The 20,633-nt window shown below is 37.1% G+C and overlaps 1 protein-coding gene and 1 pseudogene across 37 annotated transcripts in view; one reads left to right on the top strand and one right to left on the bottom strand.

Moving 5' to 3' along the window:
- The window catches only part of LOC101680902 (sarcolemma associated protein), a 142,133-nt gene that overhangs the window by 25,948 nt on the left and 95,552 nt on the right, over nucleotides 1–20,633 (top strand). The gene's annotated exons all lie outside the window — the stretch shown is intronic.
- Nucleotides 8,234–12,659, bottom strand: LOC106005021 (annotated as a pseudogene).

The following is a 20,633-nucleotide window of genomic DNA, read 5'->3' as shown; positions in this document are numbered from 1 at the left end:
TCTTCTTGTCTATTATCTTGAATTGAAGTCTTTTAAGGTGGGGAGCTTTGTCTTCTCTGCTCGACGATCTAGGTTTAGCTAGTATTGAATAGGTTTTAACAGTTAGGGTTTATTTTTCCTTAGATCTTGTAGATAATGATTTTTTTTGTGTTTGATTTTACTTAAATCGTATCTTTTGTTTTTAGAGGGTTTTATTTTCTGTATCATGTGTTTCTTTAACTTGACTGTGATGAATTCTAAGTGTCTTTTTTTTTTTTTTTTACCATTTAAATAGTTAATTCTTTAGAAGTCTATGGAGCCATGTATATTTTCCATCATACTGATGATGTAAAAAATAAAGGAAATTTATGACTGTTTAAACATTTAACAATGACAAAAACCAAACATTTAACAACAACAAGGAAGTTATATAGACTTCCTATCTGCCTCCATTGTGATATTTAACGAGAAATTCTTTCCTTCCCTGAAACTCTAGTTTTACATCTCATATATCTCTGGCTTTTCATCCATTACAATTCCATTTCTAGATGTGTAGAATTCCCTAATCTAGATGTGAATTCCTAAAACAATATGCATAGTATTCTACAGATTTCAAAATCCTGTTGATTCATTTAGCTATCATTATTGAGAACTTCCTATGTGCTGAGCACTAGTCTAAACAAGGTAAAGTCCCTGGCTCCATGAAACAGACATTCTAGCATGCGGATACCATCATCCATCTTTCATTATAAATTCAGTTTATTTAGGACAAATGGGAGTGAATCTGGCTTATTGACAGGGAATTCAATATAGTTCAGTTCATCTTGTCCTGTAAATTTGCTGTGTGAGAGCAATGTTATCATATGGCCCCAGAGTATTCTGGTTTAATTTGAATTTTGTCTTCAATTACTAGTGCTCTGCATTTGGTGAAATCTGTACATATATTCTTTAATTTTATAAATTTATATCACATATGTATGTTCTTGACCTCTTCCGTACTACCAGGTAAACCTTTTTTAAAAAATATTTTATTTATTTATTTGACAGATCACTAGTAGGCAGAGAGGGAGGCAGAGAGAGAGGGGGAGCAGGCTCTCCACCAAGTCGAGAGCCCGATGTGGGCTCGATTCCGGGACCCTGAGATCATGACCTGAGCCGAAAGGCAGAGGCTTTAATCCACTAAGCCACCCAGGCACCCCAACCTTATTATTTTTGAAAGTCATCAGGAAACTGCTTAGATGAGTCATTGAATGATTTTGTTTTGGTGGTTATTTTTTTGTTTTGTTATTTTTTTATTATTTTCTTTTTTAAAGATTTTATTTATTTATTTGACAGAGAAAGATCACAAGTAGGCAGAGAGGCAGACAGAGAGAGAGAAGGGGGGAAGCAGGCTCCCTGACGAGCAGAGAGCCCGATGCGGGACTCGATCCCAGGACCCTGAGATCATGACCTGAGCCGAAGGCAGAGGCTTAACCCACTGAGCCACCCAGGCGCCCTTGTTTTGTTATTTTATTTCTACTCTAAAACTCACTTTTCCATTTTCCTCAGTGTGATTTTTTAAAAAAGATTTATTTATTTGAGAGAGAGAGAGAGAGTGGGAGGGGCAAAGGGAGAGGGAAAGAGAATCTCAATGCTAAGTGTGGAGCCCAACTCAAGGCTCTATCTCAGGACCCTGAGATACGACCTGAGCCAAAACTAAGAGTCAGACACTTAATGATTGTGCCACCCAGGCACCTCCCTCAATTTGATTTTTAATAGAACTTTTTAAACTTTTGTTTGCATGACTTTGTACTTTTCTAGTTCTTATTTTTTTTATAGTTTTTATATTTCTATCTTTATTTCTGTTGTCTGTGGTTTCCATAGACTTTGTCTTTATTCTTTCAATTTCCCTACCAATTTTCTCAAAATTCAAATATTTATAGTCTTAAAGACCACTTCTAAGAACTTTATTTCAAAATTTATTTATTTATCATCAATTTTGTAACCATATTTTTAATTTTAATTTTTTAATGTGTACACTTTAGTGGTTTATAGTATACAGCTGTTACCACTATTTATTTCCAGAACATTTTTGTTGCCCTCCAAAGAAACTCTGTACCTATTTAGCAATCAGTCTTCATTTCCTCCTCTCCCAGCCAATGGCAACCATTAATTTACTTTCTTCCTCTATAGATTTGCCTATCTGGGACATACTTCATGTAAATGGAATCATATAATGTGGACTTGCGTATATGGCTTCTTTCAGCATAGTGTTTTCAGGGTTCATCCGTGTTGTAGTATGTATCCATACTCTGTACCTTTTGTGTCAAATAATATTCCATTGTAGGGACATACCACATTTCATTTATGACATATACTACATACACAGTTGATGGACATTTGGGTTGTTCCTATTTTTTGGTTATTATGAGTAATACCACTGTGAACTTATATGTACAAGGTTTTGTGTGGACATGTGTTTTTAGTTCTCTTGGTTATATATCTAGGAATAGAATTTCTGGGTCATATTGTAACTCCATATTTAATGTTTTAAAGAAATCACCAAACTGTTTTCCAAAGCAGCTGCACTGCTTTTTTACATTTCCATCAGCAGTGTATGAACATTCAGTTTCTCTACTTGGTCAACATTTTATTTTTCTTTTTTAAAATTTTTTATTTTTTATAAACATGTATTTTTATCCCCAGAGGTACAGGTCCGTGAATCACCAGGTCCACACACCCCACGGCACTCACCAAAGCACACCCCCCCCCGCAATGTCCATAACCCCATCCCCCTTCTCCTAACCCCCCCTCCCCCCAGCAACCCTCAGTTTGTTTTGTGAGATTAAGAGTCACTTACGGTTTGTCTCACTCCCAATCCCATCTTGTTTCATTTATTCTTCTCCTACCCACTTAAGCCCCCATGTTGCATCACCACTTCCTCATATCAGGGAGATCATATGATAGTTGTCTTTCTCTGCTTGACTTATTTCACTAAGCATGATACGCTCTAGTTCCATCCATGTTGTCGCAAATGGCAAGATTTCATTTCTTTTGATGGCTGCATAGTATTCCATTGTGTATATACACCACATCTTCTTTATCCATTCATCTGTTGATGGACATCTAGGTTCTTTCCATAGTTTGGCTATTGTGGACATTGCTGCTATAAACATTCGGGTGCACGTGCCCCTTCGGATCACTATGTTTGTATCTTTAGGGTAAATACCCAGTAGTGCAATTGCTGGGTCATAGGGCAGTTCTATTTTCAACATTTTGAGGAACCTCCATGCTGTTTTCCAGAGTGGTTGCACCAGCTTGCATTCCCACCAACAGTTTAGGAGGGTTTCCCTTTCTCTGCATCCTCACCAGCATCTGTCATTTCCTGACTTGTTGATTTTAGCCATTCTGACTGGTACGAGGTGATATCTCATTGTGGTTTTGATTTGTATTTCCCTGATGCCGAGTGATATGGAACACTTTTTCATGTGTCTGTTAGCCATCTGGATATCTTTTTTGCAGAAATGTCTGTTCATGTCCTCTGCCCATTTCTTGATTGGATTATTTGTTCTTTGGGTGTTGAGTTTGCTAAGTTCTTTATAGATTTTGGACACTAGTCCTTTATCTGATATGTCGTTTGCAAATATCTTCTCCCATTCTGTCAGTTGTCTTTTGATTTTGTTAACTGTTTCCTTTGCTGTGCAAAAGCTTTTGATCTTGATGAAATCCCAATAGTTCATTTTTGCTCTTGCTTCTCTTGCCTTTGGCGTTGTTCCTAGGAAGATGTTGCTGTGGCTGAGGTCGAAGAGGTTGCTGCCTGTGTTCTCCTCGAGGATTTTGATGGATTCCTTTCACACATTGAGGTCCTTCATCCATTTTGAGTCTATTTTTGTGTGTGGTGTAAGGAAATGGTCCAATTTCATTTTTCTGCATGTGGCTGTCCAATTTTCCCAACACCATTTATTGAAGAGGCTGTCTTTTTTCCATTGGACATTCTTTCCTGCTTTGTCGAAGATTAGTTGTTGGTCAACATTTTTTATGGTCTTTTTTATTATAGCCATCTAGTGTGAAGTGATAGCTCACTGTGATTTTGATTTGCATATCTCTAATACTAATGATATTGTGTGCATCTTTTCATGTATTACTTTTTTTTTTGAGAAATGTTCATATCCTTTCCCACTTAAAAAATTAGGTTATTTATCTTTTTATTGCTGAGTCGTATATTCTAGATATAATTCCCTTATTAGTTGAGTGATTTGCAAATATTTTCCCCATTCTATAGATTGTTTAGCTGGTGCCCTTTTTTGTTATTACAGTAAAATATGTATTACATAAAATTTACTATATTTTTTAGCATTTTCAGTGTACAGTTCAGAATTCAGTGGAATTAAATACATTCACAATGTTGTGCAACCATCACCTTTATTCATTTCCAGAATTTTTCTGTCATCCCACATGGAAACTCTGTACCTATTAAACAATATCTCCCCTTCTTCATCTCCCCCAGCCCCTGATAATTGCTGTTTCTTCTTTGTAGCTCTATGAATTTGCCTATTCTAGGTGCCTCATGTAAGTGGAATGATGTAATTTTTGTCCTCACGGTGTCTTTTATAGCACAGAAGTTTTTAATTTTGATGAAGTTCAACTTAACTTTTTATATTTGAAGTAATTTTTAATCTTAAAATTCTTAAAATCCTAAAATTCTTCATTTATATTGTCATTTATGCTTTTGATGTCACATCTAAGATGCTATTGCCTAATCCAAGGTCATGATTATTTTAATCATTTTTAAGTACTCTCTTAATTGGCTCTTTCATCCATATTCAGAACATCAGTAAAACAACTGATAATAAAACCTGATCAGTTGGTGGGGTGCCTGAGTGGCTCAGTGGGTTAAAGCCTCTGCCTTCGGCTCAGGTTATGATCGCAGGGTCCTGGGATCGAGCCCCATATCAGGCTCTCTGTTCTGCAGGGAGCCTGCTTCCTCCTCTCTCTCTTTCTCTCTCTGCGTGCCTCTCTGCCTATTAGTGATCTCTGTCAAATAAATAAATAAAATCTTTAAAAAAACAAAAAACAAAAAAACCCCAAAAAACCTGATCAGTTGCATCAGGTTTTATGAGAAGGGCTTATTAAATAGTCTCTTTTAAAATATTTAGATTAGGGGCTCCTGGGTGGCTCACTTGGTTAAGTGTCTAACTCTTGATCTCAGCTCAGGTCTTGATCTCAGCATCATGAATTCAAGCCCCATGTTGGGCTCCACAATGGGCACTGAACCTACTTTAAAATAGAATAGAATATGGGGCGCCTGGATGGCTCAGTGGGTTAAGCCTCTGCTTTCGGTTCGGGTCATGGTCTCAGGGTCCTAGGATCGAGCCCCGTGTTGGGCTCTCTGCTTGGCGGGGAGCCTGCTTCCCTCTCTCTCTGCCTGCTTCTCTGCCTGCTTGTGATCTCACTCTCTCTGTGTCAAATAAATAAGTAAATAATCTTTAAAAAAAAGTAGAATAGAATAGAATAAAATGTCTAGATAAAGATAGTGGGTTTCAGATTTTAGCATCTCTTGGGATGCTTACCTAGAACTACAGGTTTCTCAGAGGGTTTTTGTACATTTGTAGTAAACTTCTAGGTGACTTCATTATGTTGAAAAAGAGTAGAATTAAAATAGACCAGCATAGTAATTAAGAGTTTGGGTCCTGGAACCTGACTACCTGGGTGTGAATCCTGGCTGTCACTTTCTAGCTGCATGATCTTGGGCAAGTCACTTGTTCTCTCTGGATATTCATTCCCTCTCTTATTGGGCCTTTTGCTCTCTCTTGCTTTTGCAAGGATTAAACAAGCAAATATCTGCAAAGGGCCTAGTGAATTTGGCAATAGTGTTAACCACATACATGTTAGATATTGTCATACCCTTTAAGCTTTAGTAGTGTCATTTCTAGGGACTTAATCTAAGAACATTATCAGAGATGTTGCATAAAGATGTAGGTGTAACAGTTTTATCACAGAAATTAATTGCAGGAATTTACCATATATAGTCTAAATTAATGAAATTTATGAAATGTCATTTGGTATTTAGTCATATTTTCAAAAAATATTTAATGCCATGAAAAATAATGATGTAAGTGAAAAAGACAGTTACATATACAGCTGTATATAAAGGATATCTCTAAACTTCTTTGAAAATATGAGTCAGGGAGGCAGAGTGTTGGTCTTACATTATATATAAAGAAATATGTTAAGCCGTTGTAGTGGTTATTTTTGGAACCTGAGAGGAGTGAATTTAATTTCCCTCCATACTTTATTGAACTCTTCTACCTTCAACATAAGTACTTTATATTCAGAAGAATAAGGGGATAAGAATGAAAGTTGTATTTTGATACATTTATTCTTAGATCTTTAGAAACTCTCCCCTACTCTGCAGGGTTGTAGCTATAGTAGACAGTCCACTTACAGAAGTCATTATTTCAGTGTTAGAGAAAAATTAGTTGAGTGATATTGCCAGGAAGCGAAAGGCAAGAGTTTGACTTCCACAATTAAGGGATATTGTCTGTTACTTAAAACAGGTATTAGAGGATATTTTCCTCTAATTATAATAATTTTTATTTATAAAACTTACCTAGCTAATTCCCATAGCAGGAGAAAAGTGCTGTGTCTTGATAGACAAAATCAGCTCAAGACAGCTTTGTGACTCACTAACGGAAGAGGGGAGAGTTCTTTTTGCTTAGGGATTGGATTTTATTTTAAGATGAGTTCTTTGTCTAAGCACAGATATGAGACAGTTCCCACCCTACATGTCAAATATCTTATTCTGTCTTCCCTGAGATTTAACTCAATCCCTTCAAATTCCCCAAGTGTATACTTTTATAACTTCTGCTACTTGGTTCTTATTATTACATAGTGTTTATATTTATCCCTCCATATTTCTCTTCCTGAGTGCAAGAACTTGTGAACTTTTCCTTTAAACATTTTGAGCTATGTTTTTGTGTTTAGATTTGTTTCAGTTAAAAAATCAATTTTTTCATATAGAAGGGACTGGTAAATCTGTGGGACATAGGAAAGAAGTTGTACTTTTCACTGCACCACTGGACCTTTGGAATCATTACATTTCTTCCCAAAATTTTAACCCTAATTTTATTGCATGGTATAAATATTCATAAAATTTTTGTTTGTTTTATGGGGTTTATTCCTTTAAAGTTGAGACCACAAATTTCTTAAAGTTGACCATGAATGTTCCATTGAAGGCATAGTGATTTTTTATAGTCTTCCTTTACAGTCTTCCTTTAAATGATCCCCTTAAACTTGATTCACTGATTTGCACCATAAACCTTTTTTTTTTTAAAAGATTTTATTTATTTATTTGACAGAGAGAGAGATCACAGATAGGCAGAGAGACAGACAGAGAGAGAGATGAGGAGAAGCAGGCTCCCTGCTGAGCAGAGAGCCCTATGCGGGACTCGATCCCAGGCCCCTGGGATCATGACCTGAGCCAAAGGTAGAGGCTTAACCCACTGAGCCACCCAGGCGCCCCAACCTTTTTTCTTTTTTTAAGATTTTTATTTATGTATTTGAGAGAGAGAGAAAGCAAGCATGAGCAAGGGCAGGGAGAAGCAGATGGAGAGGGAGAGGCAGATTCCCTGCTGATCAGGGAGCCTGATATGGGACTCGATCCCAGGACCCCGGGATCATGACCTGAGCCAAAGGCAGATGCTTAACCAACTGAGCCACCCAGGCACCCCTTGCACCATAAACTTTAAAAGGTGGATTATTGGGGCACCTGGGTGGCTTAGTCACTTAAGCATCAGACTCTGGTTTTGGCTCAGATCATGATCTCAGGGTTGTGGGATTGAGCCCCAAGTCAGGCTCCACACTAAGTATGGTGTTTGCTTGAGAATTTCTCTCTCTCTCTCTGTTTGACCCTCCCCCAGCTTGTGTGCTTGTGTGTGCATTCTCTCTCTCACAAATAAAAAATAAATTAATAAAAATTTAAAAGGTGGATTGTTGCTGCAGGTATGACGTCTTGATTCTTTTAAAGTTTGTTCATAATCAGCTGTTGCAACTAGACTGTATTTTCTTTTTTTTTTTTTTTTTAAAAGATTTTATTTATTTATTTATTTGACAGAGAGAGATCACAAGTACGTAGAGAGGCAGGCAGAGAGAGAGAGAGAGGAGGAAGCAGGCTCCCTGCTGAGCAGAGAGCCTGATGCGGGACTTGATCCCAGGACCCTGAGATCATGACCTGAGCCGAAGGCAGCGGCTTAACCCACTGAGCCACCCAGGCGCCCTAGACTGTATTTTCAATTTCTTTACCCACCTCAACATCAGTTTCCTTTAATTCTTCTACACTGACAGTATTGGTGTCTACTATTCTATCTTTGAGAAGCATAATGAGGTCACTCTTCTTGAATTTCTTCTTGTGTATGACAACTGACTCCAGGATCACTCATACTGTGTCCTTTGATATTGGTGAGTCTGCAGCTCCGTCAGCATGGCCCCCTGTACAGATCTATAATAAGCAGCTGCAATCTTTGTTGCTTCCTGGACACATAAAACATACATTCCATCTGCTCTTAGCCCAGGAATAAAATTGTCTCTCTTGTAGTAATCAGTGCTGGCTGCTGCTCTCTCAGCAGATGCTCCCATTCCATAGCAGTTATTCTTACGGATGAAAATAAACAGTGATTTCCACAAAACTGCCATATCGTAATTTTCAAATATAAAGTCAAGCAGAACTCCTCTTTTCCATTGTGTTTATAGGCTAGACCAATACCAGCACTCAGGGAACCAGATCTCTGATGATGCCATTGCCCCAGGAGCAGTTCTTAGTGTATATGTGCATCGATCCTTCTTTTTCTTCAGTACAACCTTCTCTTTGTACTATAAACTCTACAGATGTCTGGGACAGAAGGTCCACAAGTAAAGTTGAAGCAATGAGCCCAGTAAAAGTGAGATGAGATGGTCCGTGATATTTATCCAATCTCAAGTTCCCCACAACCTTCCTGACATTTCATAAGTGACAAAAACCAAGAATAGTGTTCTGTTAATGCTCTTGGTGAATAGTCTGTATCATCCTATATTATCTGACTCCCTCTTCCCTGCTGAACACTGTTGTGATAGGAGGGACCTCTTTTAACCCATGAAGATCACATTTCTTGATTTCAAATGTAGCATCATTTTCAAAGTAACAGGATATGCCACTAGTAAGCACTCTGCTAGCTGTGACTGACAGGAAATGGTGAGTATCTTCCTCTTGAGTGCAGGCTGTGGTGGTAGCTGTTGGTGATGATGTCCTTCTCTATCCTGGACCATAGGCCCACAAACACTTTTTTAAGGGTATATAATATTTGTGAATGGGCTGTAATTTTCTTCTTTTTTTTTTTTTTAAAGATTTTTTATTTATTTATTTGACAGAGAGAGATCACAAGTAGGCAGAGAGGCAGGCAGAGAGAGAGAGAGAGAGAGAGAGAGAGGAGGAAGCAGGCTCCCTGCTGAGCAGAGAGCCCGATGCAGGACTCGATCCCAGGACCCTGAAATCATGACCTGAGCCGAAGGCAGCGGCTTAACCCACTGAGCCACCCAGGCGCCTATGGGCTGTAATTTTCTTAACCATTCTTCCACTGGTGAATAATTATGTAACTACATAGTTTCCATTTTTTGAAAGTATTATAATTTTTGCTTTGCTGAATATCTTTTACACTTAGATCTTTATTCATCTTTCTTCTTTAGACTGAATTTTTAGAAGTAAATCACAAGGCAGATTTTAAGGGGCTCCTTGGTGGCTAGTTGGCTAAGCATCTGCCTTCAGCTTGGGTCATGATTCTGGGGCCCAGGAATTGAACCCCGTGTCACTTTTCCCTCTCCTTCTGCCCCTCCCCCTGCTCATGTGCTTGCTCTCTCTTTCCCTCTCTTTCTCTCAAATAAATAAATAAATGAAATCTTTAAAAAAAAAAAAAAGGCACATTTTAAGAGCTCCCTTGATATACTTTGCCAAACTGCTTTCCAGACAGGTTGTGCCAATTAATACTCCCATGATCAACTTGTGGAAATGTTTCTCTATGTCACTCTCGGAGGCACCGAATATTTATTAGGATACTTCCTGTTATTTTTATCAGTAACAAATTGAATCCCTTAAATTTTTATATTTCAGGGTTATTGAATATGTATATATGTATATTTATTCTTCTTATCCTTCCTTTGTTCATTGACTTTTCAAAAACAGTCTTATTAAAGTATGGTTTACACTCCATAAAATTCTGCCATTTTAAATGTAAGTTAAGTCTACCTTAAGTTAAAGATTTTTAGTAAATCTGTAGTTTTGCAGCCATCACCATAATCTAGCTGTGAAACATTTTCATCACCTAAAAGTTTCTCTTTGGCCTATTTGCTTTCAGTCTTTGGTCCTACACCCAGCTTTAGGCAACCACTTTCTATCTCTGTAAATTTGCATACTCTAGAAATATCAAAAAACCAAAGTCATATGCAGTCCTTTGTGAATGGCTTCTTTCACTTAGCATTGTGTTTTTGAGCTACATCTATGTTGTAGAATATATTAGTAGTTCATTTTATTTTTATTGCTGATACATCTTATATATTCAGTAATTGATAGGCATTTGGTTTGTTTCCAACTTTTGGTTATTATAAACAGTGCTACTAGGAACATTTATTTGTATAGGTTTCTCTGTGTCTTTCACTTTTCTTGGGTAGAGACCTAAGAACCCATTAAATTTCACATCATTATTTTGCCACAGAAAATTGTTTTTAATAGTAGCACTAGATTTGAGAAGAAACACAGTTATATGATATTAAAGAATTAAAGTGGAATGATTGGCAGAGGTAAATGAAAAGTTCAAGACCTGTAGTATGACTTTGTAATAATGGAAACCACTTCAGGATTTTTTGGTAGATGAGCAACTACCAGAACCTAAAGCCAAGTGAAGGCAAATAAAATCAATGGGCATCTAAATAAACATTGAAAACTTTGGTTCCATGAAAAATGGGAAAAATGGAAATGGAGCATCATTTACATTCATTATGAGAGAAAAATGAGAATATGTCACACATAAAATGCCTTTTTTAATATAAAAGAAGGCCATCAAGACTATTCTAGATAAACAGACCAACAAAACAAGCAGTTCTTTCATTCAAGATAAATATAATTAGCAAATAAACATTCATTCTTGCTAGTGATCACAGAAATAAATATTTTACAAATAGATTATATTAAGTTAGCAAAATTGATAGTGCTAGAAAGGGTATGGTAGTGATGTTGCTTCATATGTTGGTCTAATTCACATGCAAAGCACCGTGGCAAGCCTATCTGTCTATATCTTTGGAATATTAGGATTCTGAGGTAATTTTCATTTTAGCTTCCTTGAATGTAATTAAAAGTTTTTAATAGTAAATTACTAAGAGAGGGAATAAATCAAAAGATAAAAAAACAGCTGCAGATTTTTCCCATGTGCTGAAGTTGAGTCCGGTTGTGCTTTCCTCGCCACTTGGTGTCTGTGACTCATTCTAACTCTGGAGGCACTAACCCAATGCAGCTTTTTTTCTTTCTGGCCAAGAGAGTGCATGTTTGCTCTGCTGTATCTGGATCCTGCTTTTACAGCTTTGGCTAAATCCTGGATCCAGTTGTTCTTTAATCCAATGACTCACACCTTGGGAGTTCTCCACCCCACTCCAAGAGAAAAATGCTATAAACTTTCCCGTTAGTAGTAAATCTGTCACGTTCTACCGATTTTGCTTTAGGCACTCATATGCAAATGTACTTCTGTTTATTTTTATTTATTTATTTATTTATTTTAGTTCCTGTGGAGTTCTTCTGTATGGGTGGGACCAAACAGTTGTGTCACTCCCAGTTAGTACACTATAGTACAGTTATCCAACAATAAGTGATTTTTTAGTTTGACAAATTGTCTCCCTAAAAGTGATAAAATCAAGAAATGGAAATTGCTCCTTGCTCTATTTATTTTCCCCCCTGCATCTTTCAAGTTATTTTTTTTCTTCCCACATCAAAAATTCTTTCCATTTCTGATGTTTTTATTGCACTGATAATATTTTCCCCTAATTACTAACATTATAGGTGTCCCATCATCTGTGCTTATAAATACTTTTCCATGTTATATAAGGTCATAAGATTTTTATATTGTTAGTTGAATTTATGTGAAGTCATAAGTAAAATATGTAACAGTCAAGAAGTTAGGAATGATAAAAAGCAAAACAAAAATTCTTAAATTGTTTTATTATGCTTGACAGTGATTTTGGTTTATTAAGAAATATATTACCAATTTTCTGTATATAGAACAACCATAAATACTCTTCTACTACAACTGGAAATAGTCTTTTCCTGTAGGTAGTGGTGTAGCTGTTTAGTCTCTTTAGGCACTTCCATTCAAATTGGCTTGACTGCTTAAGGATCTCAGAAAGAGAGGGCCTTGTAGGTTCTATTAATTTTTGAAAAATTAATGCAACAGGATCAAAAAATTCAGACTGTTATGTGATTTGACTTCTTGATCTCTGATTTCTGCCAGCTTATTTAGGTCACTTACAGCGTCTCTTGTTGCAATGGGAGAGGTATATTTCTCTGGCCTCTTGGATGTTTCTTTCCCTGATTTTTCTTGTACTTTTCTGACTGTCCTATCTGATATTTCTTCAAGCATTATCTTCACTAATTTCTCTGTAAATGCTTGTGTCCCTAAAAGTTCATTCATGCTTTTCCCTGTAATTGTTTTGGATCATCTCATACATCACTGTAATTTTAATAACCACTCAAATGCTGATGCCTTTCAAATATCTTGAGCCTGAAGGTCCGAGTTTTCTATCTTCTGCCTGCTTACATTTACTCACTTGGATGTCTTACAGAGACTCCAAAAGCAGTAGACCCCAAACTGAAATGAATCATTCACTCACCCCCCACCTCAGTTATTTCCAAATATAGATAATTGTATTATCATCTGCCCAGTAACCCACACTAGAAACTGCTACCTTCAACACTGAGCCCATAGGATCTATCACTACCCCCCTTATACTACTAATGCTGCCCTAGTTTAGAACCTTGTTATTTCTTTATTTTGGTAGCCTCATAATTGGGCTTCCTGCCTCCAGTCTTGTACCCCTCAAGCCATCCTCTTCCCATGTGCATAGTCAGTTTGATCTCAGTACTTTTCTTTTCTTTTTTTTTTTTTTAAGATTTTATTTATTCATTTGACAGATAGAGATCACAAGTAGGCAGAGAAGCAGGCAGAGAGGAGGAAGCAGGCTCTCTGCTGAGCAGAGAGCCCAATGCAGGGCTCGATCCCAGGACCCTGGGATCATGACCTGAGCTGAAAGCAGAGGCTTTAACCCACTGAGCCACCCAGGTGCCCCAGTACTTTCCTTTTTAAACCCTATAGTGGCAAGTTGCCTATCATTATACAATAAAGTTTGTTCTGTTATGTATGTCTTAAAAGGCTTGGTGACTGCTTACCTCTCCTGCCTCAGTCCTGTGCTTCACATGCCAGGCTCCCTCCCCCAACCCCACCCCATGTTTCTTACGTCTTCTCTTTGCTTACTTTGTTTCAGTCCCCTCTCTACTCATCTTGACTCACTCGTCTTCAGGACTCAGGATGGACAGCTCCTTTAGAAAGCCACTTCTGAATCCTCAGGGTGCCTTTCCTGCCTACTGGATTATTCTTGTTAGTATATGAAACTGCAGTTTTGCTCTTAAAGAAAAAATTTCTTCACTTTCCCTTCTACCTATTACTCATTTTTTTGGTAAGTTTTTTTAATTGAGGTATAATTGACATACAACATTAGTTTCAGGTATGCAACATGATGAGTCAGTATTTATATATGTTGGGAAGTGATCACCACAATAAGTCCAGTTAACATCCATCATCATATATAGTAACAGAATTTTTTTCTTTTAATGAGAACTCTTACGACCTGCTCTTCTACCAACATTCACATATGCAATATAGTATTACAACCATAGTCATTATGCTGTACATTACATCCCTGTGACATATTTATTTCATAACCAGAATTTTGTATGTTTTGATACCCTTCACCCATTTCTCCTGACCCCCAGTCCCTGTCCCAGCAACCACCAGTCTGTTCTATCTATGAGTTTGTTTTTTTAGATCCCACATGTAAGTGAGATCATGTGGTTTTTGTCTTTCTCTGATTTATTTCACTTAGCATAATACCCTCAAGATCAATATATGTTGGGGCACCTGGGTGGCTCAGTGGGTTAAAGCCTCGGCTTTTGGCTCAGGTCATGATCCCAGGGTTCTGGGATCGAGCCCCACATTGGGCTCTCTGCTCGGCAGGGAGCCTGCTTCCTCCTATCTCTCTGCCTGCCTCTCTGCCTACTTGTGATCTCTCTGTCAAATAAATAAATACAATCTTTAAAAAAAATCAATCTATGTTGTCATCATTGGCAAAATTTCATTCTTTAATGGCTGAATAATATTCCATGGTGTGTGTGTGTGTGTGTGTGTGTGTGACATTTTCTTTATCCATTCATCCGTCAGTGGACACTTAGGTTGTCTCCATATCTTGGCTATTGTAAATAATGCTGCAGTGAACATGGGGGTATATATATCCTTTTGAGTTAATGTTTTCATTTTCCTCAGGTAAATACCCAGAAGTGGAATTCCTGGATCATATGGTAGTTCTATTTTTTAGTTTTTTTGAGGAACTTCCATACCAGTTTCTGTAGTGGCTGTACCAATTCACATTCCCACCAGTGGTTCACAGGGATCTGTTTTCTCTGCATCCTCCCCAACACATTATTTCTTGTCTTTTTGATAATAGTTATTTCAACAGGTATGAGGTAAATACCTCTTTGTGGTTTTGATTTATATTTCTCTGATGATTGGTGATGTTGAACATCTTCTCATGCACCCGTTAGACATCTGTATGTCTTCTTTGGAAAAATGTCTGCTGAGATCCTCTGCCCTTTTTTTAATCAGATTGTTTCTTTTCTTTTCTTTTTTTTTTTTTTGTCTTGTGTTGAATGAGTTCTTTATGTATTTTGGATATTTACCGCTTATTAGATAAATGATTTGCAAATATTTTCTCTCATTCAGTAGGTTGCCTTTTTTGTTGATGGTTTTCTTGGCTGTGCATGTTCATTTCTTTGCTTCTCTCTAGAGCACAACTTTTTTTTTTTTTTTTTAAGATTTTACTCATTTGAGAGAGAGAGAGAGAGCATGAACAGAAGGTTGAGGGAGAGGGAGAAGCAGACTCCCCACTGAGGCGGGAGTCTGACACAGGGCTCCATCCCAAGACCCAGAGATCATGACCTGAGCCGAAGGCTTAGCTTAACCATCTGAGCTACCCAGGCACCCCTACAGCAAAACTTCTTAAAAGACTTGTCTATATGTGTGGTTTCTTATTCCTCTCATTCATTTTCTCTTGAATCATTCTGGTCAGCTTTCTTTTCTTTTTTTTTTTTTAAGAGAGGGAAAGGGAGAGGTTGAGGGGGGAGGGGCAGAGGAAGAGGAAGAGAGAGAATCATAAGCAGGCTGCACGCCCAGCACGGAGCTCAGTGAGGCTCAGTCTCATAACGCTGAGATCATGACCTGAACTGAACTCAGGAGTCAGGCACTTAACCTACGGAGACGCTTAACCTACGGAGCCACCCAAGCTTTCATTCACTGCTACTTCCGTATAGTTATTGTCAAGGTCATCACTGGCTTCCTGGTTGCTCTTCTAGTGGTCAGTTTTTGTTTTCATTTTTATTTTCTCTTACCTGATTTTTAAGCATTATTTGACGAAGTTGATTTCTCTGACATTCTTGGAAGACATCATTCCCATAGCCTTGGGGACACACCACTTTCCCTTGGTTCTTCTCATATTTCACTGGCCAACTTTTAAATTTCTTTCAGTTGGTCTTTTTCTTCCTGACCTGTAAATTTTGGATTACTCCAAAGCTCTGTCGCTGGTCTTCTTGTCTGACTTCTTGTCTTGGTAATATCATCCTGTCTCTTGACTTCATATTCTTTGTATTTGCTGATGACAGTCAAATTTTTTTCTCAAGCCCAGACTTCTTACCCAAACTGTAAGCTCATATCCAACTGTTCTTTTGACATTTCCACCTGATGTCTAACAGATACCTCAAATTTAATATGTCCAAAGTCCAAGTCCTAACCCCTCCTTCAACCCCATTTGAAAACAAAACAAGAAATAAAAAACAAAATGTCTCACCTTCAGCCTTTCAGGCTTTCATAGAGGCAACTGCATCCTCATAAATTGCTTGGGTTAAAAACTTTGGTATTGCCCTTGACCCTTTTCATATTGTATACCCAATCTGTTAGGAAATCTTATGCTCTACAAATTGCATTTCATGTAAGTGCTGTATTGTATAAAAGGTTAATGTTATGTTTTTCAGTTTTGCAACACTTTTATTTTAAGGATAGGAATCCTGAAAACCGTGGTTTTACCAGGTCTCTTAGTTTGAATTACCCCAGGTAAAGAATTCTGGTGGGCTGCTAAAGCTATTCCATTCAGAACTGAATCCTTTAATATGAAAGAACAAAAAGGAAGTAAGCTGCAAAAACTCTTTTTTTTTCTTTTTAAAGACATTTTTTTAAAGATTTTTATTTATTTATTGAGAGAGAGGTAGTGAGAGAGAGCATGAGCAAGGAGAAATCAGAGGGAGAAGCAGACTCCCCATGGAGCTGGGAGCCTGATGTGGGACTCGATCCCAGGACTCCGGGATCATGACCTGAGCCGAAGGCAGTCGTCCAATCAACTGAGCCACCCAGGCGTCCCTGCAAAAACTCTTAAGTACAGTTCAGAAGTCAGTGATTTTACCTCCGACGTCTCTTTTTCACATGTGCAAGATGATGACTAGTTTACTAACCCTCTTGAATTTCCTTTTGAATTTACTGAACTTCATTCCCTTTGATCTCCCTTGATTGTTTTCTTTCTGGCAGATTCTGTTTTTGTATGTTTTTGTCTCATGTAGTTAAGTGTGTATCCCTGGGTTTGTTTTTTTTTTTTTTCCTTTTCATCTTCCTTTCACTCTCTTCCACTGACTATAATGTGGAATTGAAAATTTGCTAGGCTAATTTAATAAAATTTTATATCTTTCTTAATTTTAAAGTTTAAGTATTTAGGATTTCTTTTTGTGGAGATAAGCACTTGAACATTTTATATACATTCTTTCAGATTTTTGTTTTCTAATGGTATGCTACCATTAGAATGTATCTAATTATATTTAATTAGTATACATAATTATTTTTGTGAAAGTATATATCATTTTTCTAAAAAGGGATCACTGTATATATCATGATATATTTTAATTTCAGTACCAATAACTCTACTTCATTTTTTGATGATTGTGATATTGTGATTGTGATGTCTGATATTTTATCAGATCAGCATAATGTAGTTTGGTTAGGCTTTAGCTGTTTCCAGTTTTTAATTTCTATTAACCTTGCTTAGTGAACATGCTTATGCATTTGCTATTGTAAGTGTGTGTGTGAATATTTCAGTGCTTCTATAGGTTAGATTTCTGGATGTAGAATTGAGTATAAGCATTAAAAATCTTCATAGGTATTGCTAAATCATTTTCCAAAAAGGTTGTAGCAGTTTATATTCTCATGCCCAGTATTTGAGACTGCTATTTCTCCACATTCTTGTCAGAGTCAAACAAAACACTAGTTTTAATTTTTGTCAAACTGATATTGACCACTCTGTTAATTCCCCATCTTCCTGAGATTTTTAGGTCTTTGAGAATTTGGGAGTTTCATGCTTATTTACCCCTTCCTATACATGTTTCTCTCTCTCTCTATTTTATTTTTTTAAAGAGATTTTTATTTATTTGATAGAGTGAATGTGAGGCAGTGGGGTGGGGATGCCAGGGAGAGGGGCAGAGTGAGAGGGAGAGAGAGAGAGACTCCCAAGCAGACTCCCAACTTGAGCGTAGAGCCGAATGTGGCGCTCAATCCCATGACCCTGAGATCAGGAGTCAGACTCTCAACTGACTGAGACACCTCCCCTCTCTCTTTTTAAACAGAAAATTAAAATAGTATAGAAAGGTGTAATGGGGAGACTGACCTCTCTGCCCTGGTAGTTTAAATAGGTGGCATTTTGAGTTTTGAAATGAGTGAATTACAGCCTTTTATTTGCATTACTCTATGACTTGACTGTGTTTCCAGCCCTGTTACTCAAGGCCAGGAGTCAGTAGGGCTTGTATTTAGAAATGGAACTGATTTATTCATAAGTTAGTTCACAATGTTAATTGGACTATATGTAGATTGCAATGTTTATAATATTTTCTACATGTATACCTGAGAGTAGTAATTTTCTTTAGATTTAACTTTGATTAGGAAATTCCCTGATGCATATTGTGATATATGTTTTGCATTTTTCATAAAATGTTTTTACCTTGTGCTGTGAGACAAAGGTTTAGCTGCTTTCCTTCTCTGCACAGGTTGTGGTTATTTATGGTAATATTCACATGTAATAAGGCAGTGACATTCTATTTTTAACACCTGTATGTGTTAGAGTTCAGCTGTTACTGATCTGTTTATATCTCTATCAGCTGTTTACTATTTGGTTAATTGGCAAAGAACTTTATTTATTTATTTTAAAGATTTTATTTATTTATTTGACAGACAGAAATCACAAGCAGGCAGAGAAGCAGGCAGAGAGAGAGGAAGGGAAGCAGGCTCCCTGCTGAGCAGAGAGCCCAACGTGGGGCTCCATCCCAGGACCCTGGGATCATGACCTGAGCCAAAGGCAGAAGCTTTACCCCACTGAGCCTCCCAGGCGCCCCAAAGAACTTTATTTTTAAGAACTTTAACCAATAAAGGAAAGTCTTGTGTAAGTTCCTTTGGCTAAAGAAAGTAAAAATGACTACATATTTATGCATAGTCTGTGAATTAAATCGTAATAGTTGCCATTTGTTTATTTTTTATAGCTTTAATATGATTTAATGTTGTATATTAAACTATAATTATCAGAACTGATCTGGCTGGTTGAGAATGTTTTATAGATATATATTTTTTTCCTCCCATTCATTTAGTATGTAAAAGGACTGTGCCTGGTACTTTACATGCTTAGTATAATTTAACTTTTACAGCAAACACTCTGAGCTAGGTACTTCTATTATCCTCAATATATAAATAAGGATTTTTTATAAGTACCTTTTTATAACTAAAGGGTGGCTCAGAAAGGTTAAGTAACACTAAGTAATACTCAAGGTCACACAGTAAGTTAGGTGATAGAGGTGGAATTCAAACCTTTAATGTATGCTCTCTTTTATATAGCGTGTTGTTATTTGGATGTAATACTGTTTGGCCTGTCCTGTGTAAAATCAAAACTTTTTAGCCTCCATGTAGAGTATGAATTATTTAATGTATTTGTTCTACATTTTAAAAAACCATTTGTGACTTTTGCCTGTGGGAGCTTTCTGAAAGGCAATGAATGTTATAGATTAGAAAAGATGGAATAATGGTGTTATTCCAAGTGTGATTTGGACATGAAGTTTTGGGAGTTAGCTGCTTAACTTAGAATAAAGCCTTGAGTCTCTAGGTGTTTATTTAGTGAGAAATGTTATCTGGGAGAGAAATCTTACTTGTTAAAGTGTTTAAACTGGGTATCAGAAAGAAAAGGAGGCTTTTAACAAGTGAAGAGTGTGAGTGGGTGGAAGCAAGGGCTCTTGAGGTCCAAGAACAGCATTAGCAAACACATGGAGGCTTGGGGCTTGGGTGGGGAATTGCTAGTAGTTAAGCAAGGCTGGAATGGGTATCACTTTTTTTTTTTTTTAAAGTAGGCTCAACATCTAATGTGGGGCTTGAACTCATTACTCTTAGATCAAAGTCACATGCTCTACCAAGCCAGCCAGGTGCCCCTGGAATGGTTGATACTTTTAGGGAGAGTGGAAGTTCAGATTAAAGTGATTGATGTTTTTTTGAAACTTACTACAGCTCTTGGATTTGATTTTGAAGGCAGTAGAGGTTCAACAGCCCTTTTGTAAACAGGGATCAGGTTTGCATTTTAGGAAAAAACTCTAGCATCAGTGTAAAGTTCTATTTATTCTGTACTATCGGAATAATAAAACATGTGTCTTAAGATTGTTGTAAAGATTAAGTGAAAGAATGCATGGAAAGTAGTTTATCCAAGCACATTGTAAGCACTCAAAAACTTGTGATTATTTTATATTATGTGGTATTCTTTTGATACTATTGAGCAGTGAACTCTCCTTTATTTGGCCTTGCTCTGTAGTTGAAATTTCTATATAGCTGAATTCTGAATATAAACATGTTACCTTTCATGTAGTGGAAGAAATCAATGATCCTTTTCAAAGTAAACTTCACACTCACAAACATTCCCTCTCTCTCTCCCTCTCTGCACTGTCTTAAATAAATACAATCTTTAAAGAGAATGAAGAGACATGATTAAAGACCAAGGTGTTCTAAACATTATAATTCTATGCTGAGGCACCTGCTCAGTTGGAAGAGCATGTGACTTTTGATCTTGGGGTTTTGAGTTTGAACCCCATAATGGGTGTAGAGATTACTTAAAAATCAAATCTTTAAAAAAATTATATGCCAGTCTGAGTGGTTGTGCCTAAAGGATGGAAAAAGCCATTGTGGTTATGTTCATTACCTTATTAAGCATTTAAAAAAGCTATAAATGGGGGTGCCTGGGTGGCTAACTCAGTTAGGCATCAGCCTTCTGGTCAGGTC

Source organism: Mustela putorius, unplaced genomic scaffold (assembly GCF_011764305.1).
Source record: "Mustela putorius furo isolate JIRA1106 unplaced genomic scaffold, ASM1176430v1.1 tig00000095_pilon_pilon_pilon, whole genome shotgun sequence".
NCBI classification, from domain to species: domain Eukaryota; kingdom Metazoa; phylum Chordata; class Mammalia; order Carnivora; family Mustelidae; genus Mustela; species Mustela putorius.
Note: the sequence above shows the minus strand (reverse complement) of the source record. Positions and strands in the feature narration are given on the sequence as shown.